The sequence below is a fragment of the Periplaneta americana genome, chromosome 6 (genome assembly GCF_040183065.1).
Source record: "Periplaneta americana isolate PAMFEO1 chromosome 6, P.americana_PAMFEO1_priV1, whole genome shotgun sequence".
NCBI lineage: Eukaryota > Metazoa > Arthropoda > Insecta > Blattodea > Blattidae > Periplaneta > Periplaneta americana.
In genome coordinates, this window is record NC_091122.1 from 160,033,693 (window position 1) to 160,059,525 (window position 25,833).

A 25,833-nucleotide genomic window follows, 5' to 3' on the forward strand; every position below is an offset into this window, starting at 1 on the left:
ATTAGATTAGATTAGATTAGATTAGATTAGATTAGATTAGATTAGATTAGATTAGATTAGATAGCTTTATTGATATTGTTCACAAAAGTACAAAATTTAATAATTTAACAAAAGATCTATATACAAATGTAGTTCTACATAATAAATATACAATTTCCTAAAGTAATTAATCTATCGCAAATCTCAATAATTTATTGGTTCAAACTTGCACTTACGTCTTGTTTTAGTGCATGTTTAAACCAATCGTGATAACCCTTAAGACTTTAAACCTTAATTATTTGCTCCTTTTCAAAAATCTAATTGTAATATTTAGGTCTTATTTTACATAATAATTTATTATAGAATTATTTATAACGTTTATAAATTTATGAAAAACGATAAAGGCTCCGCTCGTAACATAAGGGGTATATACAGATTAAAACAAACCGACCATAGTACCCTAGTTATCGAAACAGTTTAATAAAATCACATAGTATTAGTGTTTTATTACAACGTCAAATATCAATTATTACACGATTACATATTTCTTTTAACATCTTTGTCATTTCATTCAGTGATTTTATATGTAAAAAAATTCGTGTTTCTGTATTTCCAACGATTACATAATCTTTGTCATTTCATTCAGTGATTTTTTATGTAAAAAAAATCGTGCTTCTGTATTTTCAACGATTACATATTTCTCATAACATCTTTGTCATTTCATTCAGTGATTTTATGTGTAAAAAAATTCGTGCTTCTGTATTTTCAACAATGTCATGTTATTAGTTACTCTGCAACAAGGTTTAGGTCACGTTACGTGCGCTATGATAAATCTCACTCGAAACATTAAGCCAGCAGACGACTGAGAACTGACGACAGTTTGCCAATCGAATCGAAGCGAGGTCGAGTGCACCCGAACGTTCCGAAAGTTCGCGCAGTTTTCCGTGGCAAGCTCTTCTTGCGTCTACTCTACCTAAAGACTGAAGTTAATGTTACATTGGGTATATATAGCGGCGTCGCTGTTATTTCTGGTAGCCAGTCACGTTGTAGCTCGGCTACACTTAAACATGCGCGTCTTGTCATTGCCGCTGATAACGTTATGCACTTCCACTGGTGCCACATTTAGTAAACAGCTGTTAAGCAGGTTAAACGGATACACGAACAGGTCGTCGCATCGTATTCGTGCAGCACAGTAAATTCTCAATATACTGGAGCACTGTTCAAGAAGTTCTGATCAACTACTGAAATGAGGCGTGACCAACATGGAGCTATAATGTAACAAGTATGATTGATACATGTAAATGCAAGCTAGAGCCGTGGTCTCTGTTTCCGTCGTGATCGTTGCCGTGAATAATAATGTGCATTCACTATCATTCGTGCGACAATTTTCACGAGTGTTATAATAAGATTATCCACGAGTTGGATACAACACTTTATGGCATCTTAGTATTATAAATTGTAGGAAATAAATTATGAAATAATTCGGCTTCCATAGCTGACAAAGTCGTCATACGTTCGTATCGCTCAGTTGCACCTGGCATTAGAAATGGATGACCTTGCAGGTATTACAAACTCTAGTTATACCTTAGGTATCAAATTTTATGTTACAAATGTTCCTTTATTTTGTTAATGTAGTTTCTCTGAACCACAGAGCTGTTTTATGAGATATTACGAAAGTGATACAGAATTGTTAAAGATTGGAAATAAATGATACCTTACCTTAAGCGTTCCGGTATTACATCATAGCGAGTAAGTCATTGCTATTATTGGCACGCGTGCCATAATAAGCCGATTACGCACGATATTAGATGTAGTAACAACCTGCTTATAATGCTAGCATGGCATAAAATGATTTTATATCGCGAAAAACTTATTTCAGTATCACATGACGTTATTGGTGTATGAGAATAGTACAAGATATTCCTATTGTCTGATATTTCTTGGCTCCGTTCAAACGTTTTGGTGAAGCTAACATTAGTGAAATAGAATTTTAGTAAGTCAATTAATATTTAATTGTATTAGAGTACTTTATTTCTTCTAATCTTTATATACTTTCTCTTAATTGTGTAATAGTCAATTAAATCCCACTCGAGTTTTGATTTTCTCTAGATAAATCAAAACCTCTAGTGAGATTACTGTTGATAAATCGCTATAAATAACATTTTTTTTTCGTGATTTCGTAATTTTATAGGAAATTAGCATTTTTTTTCATACTTTCAGTTCTACTAGAAGTCATGCTAAATCACCTTACAGATGAAGAAAAATAATTTCTATCATATAATTAAAAAATTCGCGTATTTCGCAAATGCTAAATTTTCAGGTCCCTACGTATGACTTAGGGCGGCCGGGTAGCTCAGTTGGTAGAGCAGCTGGCTACGGACTGGAAGGTCCAGGGTTCGATCCCAGGTGGTGACAGGATTTTTTCTCGTTGCCAAACTTTCAGAACGGCCCCAAGGTTCACTCAGCCTTCTATAAAATTGAGTACCGGGTCTTTCCCGGGGGTAAAAGGCGGTCAGAGCGTGGTGCCGACCACACCACCTCATTCTAGTGCCGAGGTCATGGAAAGCATGGGGCTCTACCTCCATGCCCCCCAAGTGCCTTCATGGCGTGTTACGGGGATACCTTTACCTTTTTACGTATGACTTACGGAAGTGAATTTTGGATTGTTAAAGAAAGAGATAGGAGTAAATTACAGACAATAGAGATGAGGTTTCTTCGTAGAATAAAAGGATTACAAAGAATGACTTCTCAAGATCACAGTTACTATACAGTACTTATAACATTTCTATAAAGTAATGAAAGGAATTTACTGAAATCAGATAGTGATTCTTCGATGTAGAACTTGCCCTGTCTGACTGATGCTGTAGGAGCGTCTTAATACGTTCAAGATTTCCATTTATTCCTTGCAGTCCTGTACTTGTCGGCAGGATAATATACATGATTCTGGTTCAATATGTTGAAGCTCCCCTTTTCGAGACATTTATCTAAATGTCTGAAGGAAACCACAACTACAGGAAGGGTGGTTTTATTAATGTGGCGCGTGATTATAAATTTTATCTTGGCGAAGTTACAATAGCGTTCGCTGTTGTCTTCCAGTTGCCGTTGCCGACTGCCTACGTCTGTGTGCGTTAAGTGACACTCTGAGTCATGAAGCGCAACAAATGACTGAGCTTTTAATTAAAGTCCTTCGACCTTAAGATGGCTCTCATACATTTCGTCTCCATACCCTGCCTAGCACTGCTGATATTTCTCTGACCTTCGACCCCGTCTTCAGTTACAATCTTGAAGATCACAAACATAATATCTCCATGGTGTTGGATTTTAGAGGAAAATCGTTATAAATGTTTTGATTTTTTAACCTTCATTGTTACAGTTCTTATAATTTAATCTTCCTTTCTATCGTCATCAGCATTTGAACCCGGGCATACTCAAAACAGTGTAAACTAATTCCTGATAACTAAGCTGCGGATTTATGCCTATATGCCTATTTTAAACTGTAACCTGAAATCGGAAGATTTTAGGTTACATATCCATTTTAAGACATTGTGAGTATTATATGCGAATTCTATAGTGCCTATAATTGCCTATTTCACTCGTAAATGCCTAAAAGTTGCCTAAATATCCGTATTATATATTATACTTGAATTTACTGACCATTCTATCGATATTTTTTGAATCTGTAATTTGTTTCTTTCTTATCTAGCAGAGGGAAGTGATATAGAACTATTGATAATTCTGTGTTACGTTTTACTGCCACCAGAGGGCGGAGAAATCGAATAATTTAAAATCAACCAATAAGAAAAAATGTATTTCGAAAGCCGCATGAATCATTGTGGTAGTTGACTAGGGTAGTTGTTCTAAACTGTGTATCCGTTTTGTGAGTTTGTGAATTGAGTATGGAGTTGAGTTTTCTGCTGTAATACGTAAAGTATACCGTGGAGATATGCCAAAGCAAAAGTCATCAGAAGCACTGATTGGAAAATACATTGACATTACTGCGTTCCGACTGGTTTGGTTCCCATCTGAGATTGAATCCCTGAAGTATTGCCCCACCACTTCATGTGAAGTGTAAGGAAGTTCCTCTCAATTTAAGAACATTCTTGCAGACAGTAGACATCAGTTCTCATTACAACATTTGGACAAATATTAATTATTCATTGCCATAATGACATTCCTATAGAAAGTAGTGTAGGCTATAACGCTACACTATGGTCGTGTTAGCCATTAAGAATTAGAAATTTGTTAGTGCCTTCTTAAATGCGTATTTTAGAATTTTGAATGCCTATTTTGCCTGCCTATATCAACTGTTTTAGTGCCTAAAAATCCGCAGCTTACTGATAACGTTAGTAGTTTTGAAATTATAAAACAATGAAAGTGTCTACTTAGTTTGTAGTAACCTCGTTATAAAGGGTGTTTCCGAGGTGGTGTTACAAACTTTCAGGGATGATGGCGAAGGGCACATGTATCAATTTGAGATAATGAATCCTGGTCCGGAAATGACCGAGTCGAAAGTTACAAGCAAAAATAATTGTGTGAAAGTGAAATAATTTTATTCCTCTGTACTGAAAGTTCGCAAACTCCAAACTTTCATGCTTATGCTTACGTGATTTGCAAATAGAACACAATCGTGGAGCGCTGAAGTATACGACAGAATATGTGGAAATGGCGTCGTTGTTATGTTTCCATGGTTACCAAGTATGTTTGCTGTTATGTTTATGTTCCCATCGTGAATGATGGTATGACTTCTTGATTTTACCGTAACGTTTATATCCTTAAGTTAACGCTTACGTTATGTTTAATTTTCATTGTGAATGAGACTTTACAGTATTCCATTCAGTGCGCTGTCTGAGGGATGGGGACAGGAAACTACACTAAAGCAATGCAGATAGCGTAATGTGTAACGGACATGGTCGGTCATGATATGCACGTCTGTAGACAGCAGTGTATGTGTACAAATTGCAGTGTCCAGTCGATCAGTCCTAGTGAAATGGAGGAGAACACGAGAGAGGAATAAGCAGACCTGATTTTCGAATACGGATGAGCCAATGGGAACAGTAGACAAGCTCACAGATTGTATCGTCTAAGTACCCACGTAGAAGACATCCGCCCCATACCATCTTTCCATGACTGTTCCAAAGATTAAGGGAAGGAGGGCACGTGGTGCGAAATTACAATTCCATTTCCACACAACTATTTTTGCTTATAACTTTTGACTCAGTCATTTCCGGACCAGGGTTCCTTATCTCAAATTGATACCTGTGTCTTTCGCCATCATCCCTGAAAGTTTGTAACACAACCTCGGAAACACTCTGTATATACATACAGGGTGGAAGTGAAATAGCCTTGCAGATATTGTATGTTGCTCATGTTATATGTAACAAAAAACTATAATGTCATATTGGTGGAAATATCATAGTTTTTTTCCCAAATGTTTGACATTCTCTTATTCGGTAACAGTTGCGAGTAGGATCGTGATTTTTGTCCATATCGATAGGAAATCAAATAATAATTTATCCCTCTGACGTATTTCATTAGCGTACACGGTTTTAGTGTAAATATAATTTTAAAAACCTCTAAATTCAAGCCGTTGTATGATGTAAGTAGATTGCAACGTCATAGCCAGAGAGTAGCTCAACTACCTAGACACACCGATTTCGTTGACCTCTTACATCTCTATCGCGAGTAGAGTGTGTTAGCAGCGATGTTGCCGGACTGCTGAAACTACAAACTTAATTTTTTATACATCTTGATTACACAACTTTTAACACTGTATCACTTCGGAATATGTATGATAAGACTTCCTTGTGTTAAATTTTAACGTACCTTGTTTACATGTTTCGACCTATTTATGGGTCATCTTCAGAATATACACTCTTTGACTCTACACTACAAACGCACCCTCACAGGAAACAGAACAAGTGGCGCCAAGACCAACAACGACCCGTTCTGAAGATGACCCATAAATAGGTCGAAACATGTAAGCAAGGTACGTTAAAATTTAATTTTTTAATTCACCGTGCATTTAATCACAAAACGTAATATAGGTTTTGTATTCATTTACGTATACCCTATCGTCTCTTTCAGTCTGGAAGGTTATTTCACTTCCAACCTGTATATGGCTATCACTTGACGGGCACACATCATTGGTCCCCATGAGGAACCGTAAAGAATGCTGTAGTAGGTATATCGCAGAAATCAACTGTCTGAGCGCCAGCTCAAGCCGCGCCGTGTGAGGAAGTGGGGAGCAGGGGGCCACGACTCAGCAAGCATAGTACAGTCTACCGGGTTCCGCGCCGCATTCCTGCCGCGGTTGCAGAGCTGGCGCTCGGACAATACAGTGGCGGGGAGCTACGTGAATAAATTGAAATGTCATGTCATCACGATGGATATTGGTCAGCGTTGCTCATGGAGTAGTTGCCGAACCCAGGAGTGTCTGGATGTTAATGAGGAGCAGTTCAAGCACTTGTTGCGATAGCAATTGTTAAACTTGTCTCACAGCCTCCAATAATGTGTGTAGCAATTTAGTAATAAAGTTTTCACGCAAATATTTTGTACGTTGAAGTGTGTATACATTTTTGAGTGCCCCTGTAAGCACTGTATGTATATAGATACAAGATGAAGAAGTCAATCAAAATTGTTAGCATTTCAATACCGTCAATCATGGTCAAGGCTCTTTCGATCAGGCGGAAGCTATTTCATTCATGACCTCATAAAATGGTAATTCGTTAGTGCCTTGTGAGTTGGAGTATGGCCGAATGCACGTAGCCTATATGGAGAGTTACATAAATGTGTAGAGTCAAACCTCCTTACAGTCTCCATTTCGCGACAATGGAATTTCTTGTCACAAAGTATTAGGGGCTGCAAGACAAACAGTTTTAAAAATAGCTTGAAGGATAACCTTCTTAGCAATCCATTCGCATTTTACTGAGTTTAATGGTCACTGACTACGTGATAATTTCGTTCTTTAAATATTCATCCTGATAGCGATGTATTTTCATAATTATTGTCTCATAATAATCTCTTCCTATTATCTAACATTATTTTAAATATATTAACACACTATGTAGATTAGTTTAATTTTGCTGCATGGTTTGTATTTCGTTGTTTAATTTATAGTTCATAGTATTTTATAATGCAATTATAATGGGATATCAACGACTTTTAAGTAAATTAAACACAGGTGACTTATCTCCTATTAAAATGAATGAAACTATTATCCTTTACAGTGATAGAGTAAACAATCTAGGAATTTATATGGACAAAAACTTAAGTTGGAATACTCAAATCACACACACACATGTAAAATAATTTTTTTAATGAAAATTCACACACTAAAAAGAATTCGAAATTTCCTTCCGTTGCTTCTCAAGAAGAATTTAGTGCAGTCGCTCTTGATGCCTCATTTTGATTACTGTGACACTCTCTACACTGACCTTAACATGAGACTGACAGACTGACTACAGCGTGTTCATAATGTATGTGTTCGATTTATTTGCAACGTCCGTAGATCTGACCGTATCACACCTTCACTAAATATGCTGTCCTGGGTCCGTCTCACAGAGCGAAGAACTATTCACTCTCTCACTTTACTCTTCAATATTCTTCAAACCTCTAACCCTAGCTACTTAGCTTCTCGTTTTCAACATTTGTCCTCATACCACGAAATAGATACTCGCTCACAACACCATATAACACTCTCCATTCCTAAACACAGAACATCCTTCTACTCTTCATCTTTCACCGTCTCTGCAGCTCATCTCTGGAACTCTCTATCACAACATGTCCGAGACTGTCGGACATTGTCTAGTTTCAAAAATAAATTAAAATTGCACTTTTTCAATTCGGATTCCTTTCAGTTATAAGCCCTTTTCTCTGCGATAGTTTTGTACAAATATAGGCTATATATTTCTTTCCTTCCTTTCCCCTTTTTGTTCTCTTTATCAGCCGATGAATTTATTATCATAGCCTTTTTATTGTGAATTTTATTTAATTTTCTTATTTCTTTTCTTTTTTATTATTATTTTATTACATTCCATTTTGTTATATTCTTCCTTACGTTTTCCATATTAACCATTTGTACTAAATGAGTTGCTTTTACTATATTCCAATGTATTTTACTTTCTTTTTTTCTATTATAGTATTATTTTCATGTTGTTTAGTGTCGATTTTATTATGCTATTATTATTATTTTTTTTTTGTAATATGTTAGTATTCTGTACTTTAACTTTTTGTTAAATTTTAACTGCTTGTATACTTTGTGACCTGGTTGAGTGTAAGAGAAGGCCCTATGGCCTTAACTCTGGCAGTATAAATAAAGAATTATTATTATTGTTATTATTATTATTATTATTCTTATTATTATTTTACTGTTTAATTCATAAATAACTCTTGTACACACCTAACACAAGGCCTTGAAAAAATGAATAAAGAATTATAAATAATTTTATGGAAATTTATTGTATTTTTCCAATCTTTTTGGAATTCCGGGACAAATATAACTCAATCCTGGACACAGGACACATCATTAAAATCCAGAACAATCCTGGGAAATCCAGGACGACTGGCAACTCTGAGTAGTTGTGGTGGTGGTAAACATTCCGATATATTAACAATTGATTTCAAGTAAACTTGAAGCTGGTACTGAATTTGGGAGAAAAGAAGTCACGTTTTGTTCTCTTCAAACAGGTTGGCTGGATTCTTCTTGCGTCAGAGCTAGAGGCAACCGGTCTAGATAATTTTGTAATCTCACCGCGAAACTGGTCGAGTAAGTAGCAGGTCGCGACGAGTACTTCTTTGTGATTATTTTCAGCCACTGCCTCCTTCTGCAGAGCTTCTGTGTTGACGTGGTAATTGCAAATTTGCATATCTTTCGCTCCAACTCGATGTTGTTACTTAAGGTTTCCTTCCGAATTCTGTAAAAGCTCAGCATGGATTTGCTTTTTGCACTAGAGTCGTGATTTCTGTTGCTTCCTTCTAGGTCTCCCTTGCGGTTCTATTAATATTTATGAAATGTCATGATAGGGCCAGGAAGTTCATGCATTTGCATTTGCACAACTGAACTTTCGAACAAGCTGCAGCTTGTGCACAATATGTGTGTCAGATTCATCAGCAATGCTCACAAATTTGACCATATTACATCCTCGTTCACATATTTATCCTGGCTGCGACTCAGTAACCGTAGAACACTTCATTCGCTGTCTCTTCTGTTTCGAGTTCTCCACACTTCTATTCCACATTATCTTCGTTCCCGGTTTAACTACTTATCCTCCAATCACAATCTAAACACCAGGTCACAGGAGAGCCAAATCGTAGCAATTCCTTCTCACAGAACATCCCACTATTCTTCCTCTTTTACTGTCTCAGTCCCCCGTGAATGGAATTCTCTACCTCACAAGATTAGGGGCTGCCAGACAATAACTACTTTCAAGAAAAGGCTGAACGATTACTTACGGACGCAGTCAAATTGAAGTTGAAATTATAATCATTGTCGAGTTTAATAATTTAATTACATTTAGGTATGATTATTATTATTACATAATTATTTTATTGGTGTTTTGGGAAGATAAAAAGAATTGTTATTGTATCATATTAATTGTGTATTGTATTAATTATGTTTTGTTTATAGCAGACTTGGGCATCGTGCCTCACTTGAGAAATTGTGCCTCACTGACCTTCACAGAGCTTATCGCTCCCTCACGTAGCTCCTACGCGTGGGCAGGTTCTACATCAGTTTCATAAGCAATATCAGTGGTGGCATAACGGCATTATCAAAGCAGTGTGTACGCGTTAGAAAACGATTATTTCTTGAGAAATGGGAGGAAGAGTTTTTTTTGCTGTTTAGAAGGGGAGAACATACGATGTATATTATGCTCGAAAATCCTATTAGGCATTAATAAATTTAATATACAATGACATTATTCCTTATGTCATAAAGAACATGCTGAATTAGAAGGTAAGACAAATTAAATGCTATTTTTTCGTACTATTCCGAAGAAAATTTACGATCTTAACATTTGCATAGTATACTAAATACGACATTATACCTTAAACACGCTTCATTGAAAAGTACGATTAATTAAATGTCATTTGTAAGTATTATTTCCAAAAGAAATTTATAAAAAAAAAATATATTAAATGTGCGTAGAAAACGAAATATGATTTTCTGAAGTTATTGTAGGTCGAGAACGTGAAAATCTATTAAGTAATCTTGATAAACGCCAGAATATTCAAGAAAATAAACGTAGACAACGTGATGGAATATTATTGGCTAGTTACGCAATTTCTCGCCTGTGATTTAAATCAATTCAGCGACGGAGAAACAGTAAAGAGGTTTATGATTAAAGCTGCCGAATTAATTTGCCAAATTGAATAAACGTTTTCGAGAGTCTCACGTTAACCAAGCGCTTTCCTAATAGTTCGCCACTGACCGCCTTAGCGATTACGATGAGGTGACGCAGGTCACAGCAGTTTATATTTCCCATCCTACTCTGCAGTCTCCTCTCCTAGTAAACTATTTCAAATCGAGTGCCTCACGTAACCGAAAATTGTGCCCATGTATGGTTTATAGCTATGTGGTAATTTTATATCATACTGGTTGAGTGGAAGAGAATGCCGAATGGCTTTAAATCTGCCAGTTAAAATAAACCATTATTATTATATTTTTACATTGGCTGTAATTAATTGGTGATTAATTATCTTCACGAATCATCAGCATTTAAGCTTATCAAGCTAAATTTTATGTTGCATATATATGCATATTTTGACTTTTCTCATAAATGCATAATATTTCATTATATTTATATTATTGTGGCATATTTTAGCATTTAAGCTCATTAAAAGCGTCATATTCTAGTTTTGAAAACTGGTATTGAGTGAAATTATTATAATTATTTTTACCAGAAAAATATTGGAAGTTTCGCGTCACGCCTAGCGAATCTCAAGACATAATAGTGTGCCGCTTTCAACAATAAATGTAAATTTAATCTCATCTAGTTTGACCTATAGGCTATTGTTATTGCGTATATTATTATTACTGTTGTTATTATTATTATTATTATTATTATTATTATTATTATTATTATTATTATTATTATTATTATTCTACTTATTTATTAGTGATATCAAGAAATATAGAATTTTGTTAGTGCATATTTATTTTCATATTTTAAGATTTTTAAAGGCATACTTGCATGCATATTTAGTAGGTTTTTAGAGCATGAACTTCCTGGCCCTAATTATGATACATTTCGACTAGCACTTTTTTCATTTAATGGTGGACCCACATATTCCTATACGTTGCCACCATTACCATTTATTTCATATACAATGATACTTATTTACAGTACGCGCTTTAGAGTCTATAATACCCACACCGTCCCTACCTTATATACCCTCATAATAGAGATGAACAACGATTGAGAAAGCAAGACTAACAGCGCCCGCAAAGTCGAAAACCCGCACGACAATGTTCTATATGTCGCGTCGTTGACGTAAAGACTGGTTGTGAGTGTGTCGAGACGCCGCGATTGATCATTCCCGAAGTCCCGAACCTCAAGCAGCCTTGAATCGCCACAGTTGTTTATATCTGACTGAACTTTTATCTACTTTGGCAACTGTTATATATGTATAAACAATCAAGTAGCTTATTTGAATCATCATCTCTACCTTTCAGTGTATAATAATCCGTTCCCCAGTCTTTATTTAATTACTAGGCCCTTATTAAAAGGCTAGGAATTTTCATTTCATTTGTTTGAGATCAAGTGTGCAATCTCAAGTAAAAGATATTAACGTTATGTTTTGTGTTTCTTAGATACGCAAATTTATTTGAGAACTTTTTTTCTATTTATATAACCATAGGTAATATCATATAATAGAACCAGAACATTTTGATAACTAAGATACTGTTCTGTTTTGTCTTTTTGTCTCATTTAAACATTTATAATGTTATTTATTTCAATGATGTATGTTATTCAAAGTTACGAAATCTTTCCACGCCCACCAAATGCTATTTCGAGAATGATGAGCGTGACTCGAAGCGCACGAGAGTGACGAGACGAGACTCGAAAGACAAATGCAACGAACATAGCGAGAGAGAGCGGCAGTTTTGTTCATCTCTACCTCATATTGCTCAGGAAATTTCGAGGACGGCAAGCATGACAAAATATGAATTCAGTGCGTCAGTTATGATCAGTGGTTTCATGAAATATGTCAAGGTCTTTTAAAATACCTAAATAACTTTAATTCTTTGGATGAATCTAACTGAGGGATTTAAAATGAGACTGAATATGCCTAAATATATTGAATTTAAGGACTATCACGAAAATACCCTTGTACTATCACGAAATTATACCAGTTCTTCTAGAGTGCTATTTTTTTTTTTGTTTATATGTATTGCTTATTTGTAAATATTGTATAAATGTATTTGAAGTAAAAATGGTGACATGTAACTTCCTGAAATCTAAAACAGTACATACATTAAAAACACTATTTTATTTTAATTTGAACTTTATTTTTGCACCAAAACCTTTAGTGTGACGAAATTAGACAATTCTGCTCTAATTTTTATTTACGTTTTTCGTGGTTTTGAAAATAGAATATTTTTAAAACTTAAAATTGAGATCGGTAACATCTCAACAGTTAACGCCGATCAGTGAATTTTTATAAACAATAATTATTAATACAGATAATTTATATAATGATTATACCAGTAAAATGTCAAATGGTTATATATATATATAATTTGTTTAATGTGTGCATAAAATGTAATTCTGTAAGATTACCTTAAAGAATCTAATATATATATATATATATATATATATATATATATATATATATATATATATATATTGCCTCCTTTTACGGAAATGAACATGAAATTCACTCTGAATATGTTAAAACATTTCCGTAACAGATGTGCCCAGCAGCACCCTTAGAGAGCACAGAATGTTATCACCTTAGTATGACAATTAGCCAAGTCTGCCCTAATTTTAATTTACGTTTTTCTTGGTTTTTCAAAATAGAATATTTTTAAAACTTAAAATTTAGATCGGTAACATCTCAAGAGTTTTGTTACATCGATCATCAAGTAAAATAAATAAGTGATCGGTATTACCCCATATTGTGAGTTAACGCCGATCAGTGAATTTTTATAAATAGTAATTATTAATACAGATAATTTATATAATGATTGCACCAATACAGTAAAAGTCAGATGGTTATGGATTATTATATTTAACTTATTTAATATGTACATAAAATGTAATTCCGCAAGATTACCTTAAAGAATCTAACAAAAACAGTATGTATTACCCCATTTTATGAAAATGAACACGAAATTTACTCTATATTCGTTAGGTTTCGTCGATACGCGTAACTTGGGAAGGAGAAAACCTCTGCGTAAAATAACACGTCAGTAGTTATCTCCTTTCTTATACAGGGCTGAATATGTTAAAACATTTCCGTGACAGATGTGCCCTGCAGCACCCTTAGAGAGCACAGAATGTTATCGCAGGGCGTTGATATTCAGACTCCCGAGGTGGCTGACTCGCTATCTTTACTCTGCCGGCTTTAAAACTCCTGCACCTCCGCCTTTCTCCATAAGAAGGCAATAACACGACGGGCAACCGGAAATTAAGTCACTTCCAAGACCGTAAGAAGTTCATATCTATACAGTACAACCAACGCTGACATGTTTTGGTCTGAGGCGACTCTAGTCTCCTTCATTGTTGGGCATTCAAGCACAGACATTCAATAAGTCACGATTTCCTATCATTTTTCATATACGAAAAGCAGACATGTGACCCTGAAAGATTATAATTCTTAACTTTCCCGGGGACAGACCCGGAATTTTGCTTTATGTCCCCGAACAAAATTCGTCCCCGGAATGTCCCCGAATTTAATAATTTGTACCCAGATATTCCCGAATTTCAAGTGTTAATTATTATAATTTTATGAAAATGCTGTTGAATATCCAAGTGCCTGGGTTATTCATTCAGACCTGTGGAATGTGTAGCCTATTGGTGAGATTTGAAGCGACATTTCATTGCCTTTTCTTTCAATGTAGCTGTATTTGACCTCGATTAAAATAATTTATTTTATGAGATTTCTTGCTTTTTGGTTGAGATTTTTTCGGGGATTTTCCTCAACCCAATATGAGCAAATGCTGGGTAACTTTCGGTGTTGGACCCCGGATCATTTCACCGGCATTATCACCTCCATCTCATTCAGACCCTAAATAACCTAAGATGTTGATAAAGCGTCGTAAAATAACCTACTAAAATAAAATAAACTTAAGAGAAAGTATATTAAATGGAATTGTCAGAATGAATCGAAGAAACTTGTGATATGAATGTGTTAAGGTTTACTGTTTGAAAATAATTTATTCAATCTCTTAGTTATCTTTAATTCTGGAAAACACTTTTAAATAAATTTCATGAATGTGTTTTATTATAACGTATAATAAACATTAATAATAATAATAATAATAATAATAATAATAATAATAATAATAATAATAATTTATGTATATAATGCCTACTAACTTCACTTTACGTGATTCGAGTTCCGCATATTGCGGATAGATGGCAGGACTGTGACTCATTTTCTAGTTGTACACCACTTCGGCGGGCCACACTACAAAGTATCTATGGAGAGTTATGTCGTGTACTAGGGTGAGTGTATGTGTAAGTGTTCGTGTAAGTGTAGTGTCTGGAATGAGTGATGATGATGAAGTTGAGGAAGGGAGAAAGAAAACCCGGTGCTGGCACATAGCCTACTCCTGTCGAATAGCACCAAGGGTGCCGCCAGGCTTAACGTCCCCATCCGACGGACGAATCACTATCAACAGTGACATATGTCTTCTCTTCATATGCACTTAGGAGGGATTTGGGATTTAACCCAGGCATATTGATGCACACTCTAGTGGTTAGAAGTTGAGCACCACCATCTCTCCTAGTCCCGAGGTAGAAATTTTACATGAAAATTTCTGACCCCGCCGGGAATCGAACCCGGGCTGGCTAGTCTGGAGGCAAACATGCTACTACAGAGCTAACTCGACGAACATAATAATAATAATAATAATAATAATAATAATAATAATACACAAAATTTGAAATACCGATAATGTAAATTGTTAAACAATTTTGATAATACCACCCCCCCTTGACAAAATTCTGCTACTTTAAACTAAATGAAGAAATGTCCATGTGTCGGATACCCCTTCACTGCCATTTTATCCTACTGAAAACTCCGGCCGACCGGCCGGTCGTCCTTGAGAACTCCGTTCTTCATTTGGGCAGGGCATGGTTGCGCCCCACGGTCAGGTAAGATGCAGCAGATAAAAAAGGGTCCCTGTTTTGTGGGCATAGTTGCGCCCCGTTCTCATCAGGTAGAGAAAAGGGGCATGGCATAGTTGCGCCCCGATGAAGTAATAAGACATACCGTGAAAGACTCCGTTTTTTAAACCACGTGATCAAGGAATACAAAAGCGGTAAAATAGACAAATACATGTACCTTAAAAAATGCAGGTACCACTATAATATTTTTAAGTAATTTATTTATTTTATGACACTCACTTTGGTGTGTACTATGCCCATCTGGGCGCAACTATGCCATGTCCATTCTGCTACCTGATTTCTTCGGAGCGCAACTATGCCATGTCCATTCTGCTACTAGATTTCTTCTGAGCGCAACTATGCCATGTCCATTTTGCTACCTGATTTCTTCGGGGCGCAACTATGCCATGCCTAGGCCTCCCAATTGACCACGGGGCGCAACTATGCCATACCGCAATACCGCTTCATTTTCGCTTCCCTGGCATGGTTGCGCCCCACGGTCAGGTAAGATGCAGCAGATAAAAAAGGGTCCCTGTTTTGTGGGCATAGTTGCGCCCCGATGAAATAGATAGAGAAAAAGACATTACGGAAACTCGAGCCTCGTAATCAACCAACCTTATTGATTTTCTATTAGATTTAATATTCATTATCGATACCATTAAAATGAACACCATGAAGTTGACAGTACTTTATTAACAGTTTTTCTATGTTTATGCAGTGATTATCGATAGCCTACCATTAAAATGAACACCATGAAGTTGACAATACTTTATTAACTGTTTTTCTTCTGTTTCTGTAGTGATCATCGATACCCTATCGATATCGATATGCTCCGTTTTTTAAATCATGTGATCGAGGAATTCAGAAGCGGTAAAATAGACGAATGTTCTTAAAAAATGCAGCTACCACTACAGTATAATATTTTTAAGTAATTTATTTATTTTATGACAATCACTTTCGTGTGTACTATGACAATCGGGGCGCAACTATGCCATGTCCATTCTGCTACCTGATTTCTTCAGGGCGCAACTATGCCATGTCCATTCTGCTACCTGATTTCTTCAGGGCGCAACTATGCCATGCCCATTCTGCTACCTGATTTCTTCAGGGCGCAACTATGCCATGTCCATTCTGCTACCTGATTTCTTCGGGGCGCAACTATGCCATGCCTAGGCCTCCGAATTGACCGCGGGGCGCAACTGTGCCATACCGATCCCCATATCCCTTCGTATACCCCCTCTACCACCTACGGTAGTACCGGAGGTCGCCGGAGGAGAGCTTTATTAATTTATATTCGATTCCTCCGCCAGTTGTATTCGGTATACTGAGCAGCACTACGATGCTGGGTTGCCACCGGTCCAATACACTGGGCGAAATTTCATGAGAAAACCCTTTCCCCACGAGGACTCGAACCAACGCTCATTCCGCAATGCCAAGCATGACGCCTCAAGGTAAGCGTTCACTACATCGTATCGCACTCATCGGACGAATCGCACGGATCGGAAAAGAACTATCTTTGCTGTAATTGTTATGTAACCGCGTTCACTACATCGTATTCGCACGCATCGCCTCTCGGCAAATCTGTCCACGTTTCTCGGATGAGCAACGTTTCCGATGCGTGCGATTATGGCCTTCTTTACTAAATCAATTTTAATTGGTCAACTGTTACTATTATGGTGTGCCATGTTCAGTGTCGCGCCAAAATGGCAGACGGAAAACTTATTTCGCTTGTAGAAAATTGCGAAGAATTATATAATTTGAGGCGTTCCCATTACAGTAATCAAGTAATTTCTACATATGTATTATGTAACCAATATTTCCTTCGTTTCTTCCTCTTCAATTAAGACGCATGAAGCAATTGCAAATTCTTATTCGCTAACAGACATAATTAATAGACCTAACCTCAACTCCTCTGATTTCAGTAATGTCAATATCGTACGACGTCATGTTTTAAACAGCTGATAGGGGAATCCGATGAGGCGATGAGGTGAAGCCGTTACATGAACGCACTGCACTTAAAATATCCGTTGCATGCGATTCGTACGAGGAGTGCGATACGATGTAGTGTACGCTTACCTTCAGACCACAACGCTATGACGCGGGACATCCACAGATTATATAAACACATTTCTGTACTTTTTTCCTCTTTTGCTTCCTGTACAGGATATTTTAAGTGTGTACACAGGCCGACGAAAGAACTGATCTCACGTGTCTCCGTCTGAACTGTTCTTAATTCCACGGAAAACTGGATCCAATGGAGTTTGAACGCCTCTCTCCATTAATTGCTCACTCACGTGTTCCACTTCAGAGTGTTCCACTTTGTCACATGTCTCCCGTAATCGAAGATTTGAGTAAACATAAATACGGAAACAGCGCTGGAGGTCAGTGGAACTGGTTTGTTCACTCTCCTTCAACTTCGCCTTGCTGTCAAGTATTAATCACTGGCGTTGCTAATGAGCTCTTATCTCTTACGCAAGATTTAAGTAAATTCATATTCAGTTGAGTATGCAATTTACATGCAAATAGATGGGCCTATACGCGTCAGCATTTTGTGACAAGTGGAATGGCGTTTAGCCTAGCAACATGCAGAGTCTGGTTATAAAGCACTCATATGTAGTAGCACCCTAGTAAATTTAGTACGTAGCGATGCTGAAAACGTTATTCATAGATATCAAGGTTAGCGAGAAATGGCTCTTTATAACGGATAGGGCTCTCTTATGTGGCGTAAATCTACGACACGAGCTTTACTTCCCTCCCAATGGAAGCCATGCTGTAAAGCTCATCGCCATCGGTCGGGTTTAACCTCGGATTCATTGTTCTTCTAGCTTTAGACCACGAAGAACATAAATAAATAAATAAATAAATAAATAAATAAATAAATAAATAAATAAATAAATAAATAAATAAATAAATAAATAAATAAATGAGTGAATGAACAAATAAATAACTGAATAAAAATAAATAACTGAGCAAATAAGTAAATAAAAAAAATAAATAACTGAACAAAAAAAATAAATAACTGAGCAAATAAGTAAATAAAAAAATAAATAACTGAGCAAATAAGTATATAAAAAATAAATAACTGAACAAAAAAAAAAATAAATAACTGAGCAAATAAGTAAATAAAAAAAATAAATAACTGAACAAAAAATAATTAACTGAGCAAATAAGTAAATAAAAAAATAACTGAACAAAAAAATAAATAACTGAGCAAATAAGTAAATAAAAAAATAAATAACTGAACAAAAAAAATAAATAACTGAGCAAATAAGTAAATAAAAAAATAAATAACTGAACAAAAAAATTAATAACTGAGCAAATAAGTAAATAAAAAAATAACTGAACAAAAAAAATAAATAACTGAGCAAATAAGTAAATAAAACAAAATAAATAACTGAACAAAAAAAATAAATAACTGAACAAAAAATAAATAACTGAGCAAATAAGTAAATAAAAAAATAAATAACTGTACAAAAAAACTGAGCAAATAAGTAAATAAAAAAATAAATAACTGAACAAAAAAAAATAAATAACTGAGCAAATAAGTAAATAAAAAAATAAATAACTGAACAAAAAATAAATAACTGAGCAAATAAGTAAATAAAAAAATAAATAACTGAACAAAAAAAATAAATAACTGAACAAAAAATAAATGACGGAGCAAATAAGTAAATAAAAAAATAAATAACTGAGCAAATAAGTAAATAAAAAAATAAATAACTGAACAAAAAAAATAAATAACTGAGCAAATAAGTAAATAAAAAAATAAATAACTGAACAAAAAAATAAATAACTGAGCAAATAAGTAAATAAAAAAAATTAATAACTGAACAAAAAAATAAATAACTGAGCAAATAAGTAAATAAAAAAATAAATAACTGAACAAAAAAAATAAATAACTGAGCAAATAAGTAAATAAATATGTAAATAACTGAGCAGAGAAATAAATATATATGTAAATAACTGAGCAAATAAATAAATAACTGAGCAAATAAATAAATAAATAACTGAACAAAAAAATAAATAACTGAGCAAATAAGTAAATAAATATGTAAATAACTGAGCAAATAAATAAATATATATGTAAATAACTGAGCAAATAAATAAATAACTGAGCAAATAAATAAATAAATAACTGAGCAAATAAATAAGTAACTGAGCAAATAAGTAAATAAATAAATTACTGAGCAAATAAGTAAATAAGTAAGTAAATAAATAAATAACTGAGCAAATAAGTAAATAAATAAATTACTGAGCAAATAAGTAAATAAATAAATTACTGAGCAAATAAGTAAATAAATAAGTGAGCAAATAAATAAATAAATAACTGAGCAAATAAATAAATGAGTAAATAAGTAAATAAATAAATAACTGAGCGAATAAATAAATAAATAACAGAGCAAATAAATAAATAACTCAGCAAATAAGTAAATAAATAAATAACTGAGCAAATAAGTAAATAAATAAATATATAACTGAGTAAATAAATAAATAACTGAGCAAATAAGTAAATAAAAAATAAAAAAATAACTGAGCAAATAAATAAATAAATAACTGAACAAATAAATAAATAATTGAGCAAATAAATAAATAAATAACTGAGTAAATAAATAAATAAGTGAGAAAATAAATAAATAAATAACAGCAAATAAATAAATAACTCAGCAAATAAGTAAATAAATAAATAACTGAGCAAATGAGTAAATAAAAAAATAACTGAGCAAATAAATAAATAAATAACTGAACAAATAAATAAATAACTGAGCAAATAAATAAATAAATAACTGAGTAAATAAATAAATAAATAAATAAATAAGTGAGAAAATAAATAAATAAATAACAGCAAATAAATAAATAACTCAGCAAATAAGTAAATAAATAAATAACTGAGCAAATGAGTAAATAAATAAATAACTGAGCAAATAAATAAATAAATAACTGAGCAAATAAATAAATAACTGAGTAAATAAATAAATAACTGAGCAAATAAGTAAATAAATAAATTATTTAGCAAATAAGTAAATAAATAAATTACTGAGCAAATAAGTAAACAAGTAAGTAAATAAATAAATAAGTGAGCAAATAAATAAATAAATAACTGAGCAAATAAGTAAATAAATAAATAACTGAGTAAAAAAGTAAAAAATAAATAAATAAATAACTGAGCAAATACATAACTGAGCAAATAAATAAATGAGTAAATAAGTAAATAAATAAATAACTGAGCAAATAAATAAATAACAGAGCAAATAAATAAATAAATAACTGAGCAAATAAATAAATAAATAACTGAGCAAATAAATAAATAAATAACTGAGCAAATAAGTAAATACATAAATAAATATATAACTGAGTAAATAAATAAATAAATAAATAAATAAATAAATAAATAACTGAGCAAATAAATAAATAACTGAGCAAATAAAGAAATAACTGAGCAAATAAATACATAACTGAGCAAATAAATAAATATATAACTGAGTAAATCAATAAATAAATAACTGAGTAAATAAATAAATAAATAAATAAATAAATAAATAATAGAGCAAATAAATAAATAAATAACTGAGCAAATAAATAAATAACTGAGCAAATAATTAAATAAATAACTGAGAAAATAAGTAAATAAAAATAAATAAATAAATAACTCAGGAAATAAATATTTAAATAACTGAGCAAATAAATAAATAACTGAGCAAATAAATAAATAAATAAGTGAGAAAATAAATAAATAAATAACAGCAAATAAATAAATAACTCAGCAAATAAGTAAATAAATAAATAACTGAGCAAATGAGTAAATAAATAAATAACTGAGCAAATAAATAAATAAATAACTGAGCAAATAAATAAATAACTGAGTAAGTAAATAAATAACTGAGCAAATAAGTAAATAAATAAATTACTGAGCAAATAAGTAAACAAGTAAGTAAATAAATAAATAAGTGAGCAAATAAATAAATAAATAACTGAGCAAATAAGTAAATAAATAAATAACTGAGTAAATAAGTAAAAAATAAATAAATAAATAACTGAGCAAATAAATAACTGAGTAAATAAATAAATGAGTAAATAAGTAAATAAATAAATAACTGAGCAAATAAATAAATAACAGAGCAAATAAATAAATAAATAAATAAATAAATAAATAAATAAATAAATAACTGAGCAAATAAATAAATAACTGAGCAAATAATAAATACATAAATAAATATATAACTGAGTAAATAAATAAATAAATAAATAAATAAATAAATAACTGAGCAAATAAATAAATAAATAAATAAATAACTGAGCAAATAAATAAATAACTGAGCAAATAAATAAATATATAACTGAGTAAATCAATAAATAAATAACTGAGTAAATAAATAAATAAATAAATAAATAATAGAGCAAATAAATAAATAAATAACTGAGCAAATAAATAAATAACTGAGAAAATAAGTAAATAAAATAAATAAATAACTCAGGAAATAAATATTTAAATAACTGAGCAAATAAATAAATAAATAACTGAGCAAATAAGTAAATAAATAAATAAATAAATAAATGACTGTAGAAGATACTTGAAGTACTTAGAAGAATATACTTCGTTTTGTATGCATAAACGTGATACTACTACTACTATTACTACTACTACTACTACTACTACTACTACTACTACTACTACTACTACTACTACTACTACGAAGTATGTACTACGCGGCGGTAGTATAAAATATGAAGAGTACTCGATTATATTATCAACAGTACTTCGGGTTTATCCGTGAAGATTCGTTAGTTTTCGCCTTCCATGCATGCATTTATGTTAATTTCTTGGTAGGGAAAACAGACTGTCGTCCTTAAAATTTAGACGGTTGAACAAGAAAATGGACAATTACGACGAAGTGAAAAGTGTAGAAGAAGAACAACAGTTGTTTGTTAATCTGCTAAAAGAATACCCAGCGTTATTAAACAAGTTGCAAACTCCTGCCGGAAGAAGTGATAAAGAAAAAGCTATCCAGGCTATGAAAGTTGAGGTGAAAGTTTACAGCCGGGGGAAAAAAAAAAAAAAAAAAAAAAAAAAAAAAAAAAAAAAAAAAAAAAAAAAAAAAAAAAAAAAAAAATTTGAGGAAAAATAAATTATGAAGAAAACAAATAACATGAAAAGTAAAGTAAAGTCAAAATCAGACATAAATCAGAAGGGCTCAAAATGTTAGTCATTAAGCTTACATGTAACCTAAAATATTGCAGGTACGCGAAGTTCTTTCACGTAAATTAAATGTATTATAAATACAATAATAATAATAATAATAATAATAATAATAATAATAATAATAATAATCCGACGCACGACAGCCCATGAAGGATCATGACCGACCAGCCGGCTGCTGGCCTCACGTCCACATGCCGATCATCCAACTAGAATTGAGGTATCGTGTGGTTAGCACGATGATCCCCCAGCCGTTATAGCTGGTTTTCGTAACCGGATTTCGCATCTATCGTAGGTACTCAAGTGTATCACGATGCTAGGTGGGCACTGGTCCCATACACTGGCCGAAATATCACGAGAAAATTTCTTCCCCCATAAGGACTCGAACCAGCGTGCATTCCGTAACGCGAGTCCTTGGCAGGATGCCTTAGACCAGGACGCCACGGCGCGGGACGTATTATAAATACATCATAGAATAATTTTGCTAAAAATATATTATTTTTAGTAATATAACAGAATTCTAGATCAACTTTCTGCTACTCAGGAAAGAATTTACTATGGCTTTTGATACATACAGTCTTACTAATAAACAGTGTATAGTTTTTATACGAGACTTGTGTAGAGTTGAGACAGAAAACGTTACTAATAAACCGTGAATAAGCTACGGACGTATAAACAGGCTGTAACTATACAATGGGAATTGCTTTGCAGTAGTTATATACACGAAACCCCTTGTTTAAGCGTTGTATATAGCGAAAAAATGGCCGCCCCACTAACAGCTGTTCGTATCGACTGTCATTTTATGATGATGGTTACCTTGTAACCACAGAAGAACAAACCAAAGATCATAGAATTATTAGAATAACATTGCTGTACCTTGTACTCTTTGACCAAAATGTAGTGTGGTAATCGATTAGAGCCAGTTGTACTATCGATATTTAACACGCCATACTAGAGCGCTCTACCGGATGCAATAGAGAACCTCAGATATTCTATTACCTTTCGTAACGAAGTAATGACGAAACTGTGACGTAGCTGTGTAACAGTTATACTGTTATATACGAAGTATGTAGTGATTATTAGTAAGGAATTTACACACGACTTATAAACGAGCTACTCATTGTATAACTATAAGACAGTTAAACGTCTGTATATAGGGTTTTTATTAGTAAGACCGATAGTATATACTACGAAAACCTTAGCAAAAGCATTTACTTAAACTTTATGCATACCACCCAATATTAACATAGAGGAGAGTAATTTCGTACGTCACTCAAGTGGGACAATTTGTGAAAAAAGAAACGAAATAAATGAGTCGAATGAATGAATAAATAAATAAATAATGAATAGAGTATTAAAGAAATAGAAATCTGTAACAATAAGTGGGATCGAATTGGCTGAAGATAATATTTAAAAAAAAAATTTGTTTTCATATAGCCAAGTTTCAGTTCCAGAAACAGAGGCTGAATTACAGAAAGCAACTCACAAACTAAATGAAATTGGCGAAATATACGCAGCGCGCTTGTTTTTATTTCCTTCCCGCTGAGCGAAACTCAACCTACTCCTTTAGGTGTACACTGGAGACCTAATGGACTACGAAGACATAGACGACCCAGAGGAAAATGGAGGAAGCGCCAAGATTTGAGGTGTACGAATCCACCTTAGGCCATAAATGTTCCTTTATTGTCAGTGTACTCGTAATATCCTCCATTGTCTCAAATGGAGACCCGGCGTCGTGCTGACCTTACGGCACGATAATTCTGTCGTGTGTCCCAGTTTGTGTGGAGAATAGAATTTAGTTATAGGTTTGAGCTATGGCTCTTCAAGTGCTGTAGTGCCAAGAAAAAAAAAGGTAATTTATTAAATATGCAGTGACATCTTAGAGGTTGGCCTCTCTCCAAAAAACGGATATCTTGAAATGGGGTAGAGTTGTGTAGAGCGGGGGATTATTGTAATGGCTTTCTGTGTGTGTGATGCCATTTGTTGCTCTCAGAGTGGAAAATGTGGTCTTTTCCATTGAAGAGTTAGTCAGCCTTACGTGATCTGGCAGCCATCCACTAGTTGATATTGTGAAATGGACGACACGAAGTTACACACGCAATGAAAAGGACAATGTCACTGTCAAAACAATGACAGCATTTGTCTCTCAGATTTGTATTCAACGATGTTATACCATGAGAACCAAGGACGTTATTCCGATCCAGCACAGGTGTCCTGTACCATTTTTCAATCCGAAATCGGTTAGACTTTTTAGTTGCCTAAGTCATTCTACTTACCTGGGATAACTATACATTGTCGTTACTTAACTGAGATAGGTTTACATTGTCATAACTTGGAACACCCTTACCTTGTAATTACTTAACTAGGATAGGTTTACATTGTCATAATTGGGAATAAATTTACCTTGTAATTGCTTAAATGGAATAGGTTAACACTGTTGTTGCTTACCTGGGATAATTTTATATTGTCGTTACTTAACTGAGATAGGTTTACAACATTGTCATAACTGGGAATAAGCTTACCCTGTAATCGCTTAAATGGGATAGGTTTACAATGTCGTTACTTAGCTGGGATAAACTTACATTGTAGTTACTTAACTGGGATAGGTTTACATTGTCGTTGCTTAGCTGGAATAAGTTTACATTTCGTACTTAACTGGGATAGATTTACATTGTCATAACTGGGAATAAGCTTATCTTGTAATTGCTTAACTGGGGTAGGTTTGCATTGTCGTTACTAAACTGGGATAGATTTACAACATTGTCATAACTGGGAATAAGCTTACCCATTAATTGCTTAAATGGGATAGGTTTACAATGTCGTTACTTAGCTGGGATAAACTTACATTGTAGTTACTTAACTGGGATAGGTTTACATTGTCGTTGCTTAGCTGGAATAAATTTCGTACTTAACTGGGATAGATTTACATTGTCATAACTGGGAATAAGCTTATCTTGTAATTGCTTAACTGGGGTAGGTTTGCATTGTCGTTACTAAACTGGGATACATTTACAACATTGTCATAACTGGGAATAAGCTTACCCTGTAATCGCTTAAATGGGATAGGTTTACAATGTCGTTACTTAGCTGGGATGAACTTACATTGTAGTTACTTAACTGGGATAGGTTTACATTGTCGTTGCTTAGCTGGAATAAGTTTACATTTCGTACTTAACTGGGATAGATTTACATTGTCATAACTGAGAATAAGCTTATCTTGTAATTGCTTAACTGGGGTAGGTTTGCATTGTCGTTACTAAATTGGGATACATTTACAACATTGTCATAACTGGGAATAAGCTTACCCTGTAATTGCTTAAATGGGAT

The 25,833-nt window shown here is 33.5% G+C and overlaps 1 protein-coding gene and 2 long non-coding RNA genes across 3 annotated transcripts in view; 1 reads left to right on the forward strand and 2 right to left on the reverse strand.

Moving 5' to 3' along the window:
- Positions 1–25,833, reverse strand: part of LOC138701992 (uncharacterized) — a 245,386-nt gene that overhangs the window by 140,706 nt on the left and 78,847 nt on the right. The window lies entirely within an intron of this gene.
- The window catches only part of plx (PTB_TBC1D1_like and TBC domain-containing protein plx), a 403,577-nt gene that overhangs the window by 92,713 nt on the left and 285,031 nt on the right, over positions 1–25,833 (forward strand). The gene's annotated exons all lie outside the window — the stretch shown is intronic.
- On the reverse strand, positions 16,156–16,523 carry LOC138701993 (uncharacterized). Its single transcript, XR_011332762.1, has 2 exons — positions 16,407–16,523; positions 16,156–16,320 (listed from the first exon to the last, which is right to left on the reverse strand). It is a non-coding gene; the product is annotated as an uncharacterized lncRNA (long non-coding RNA).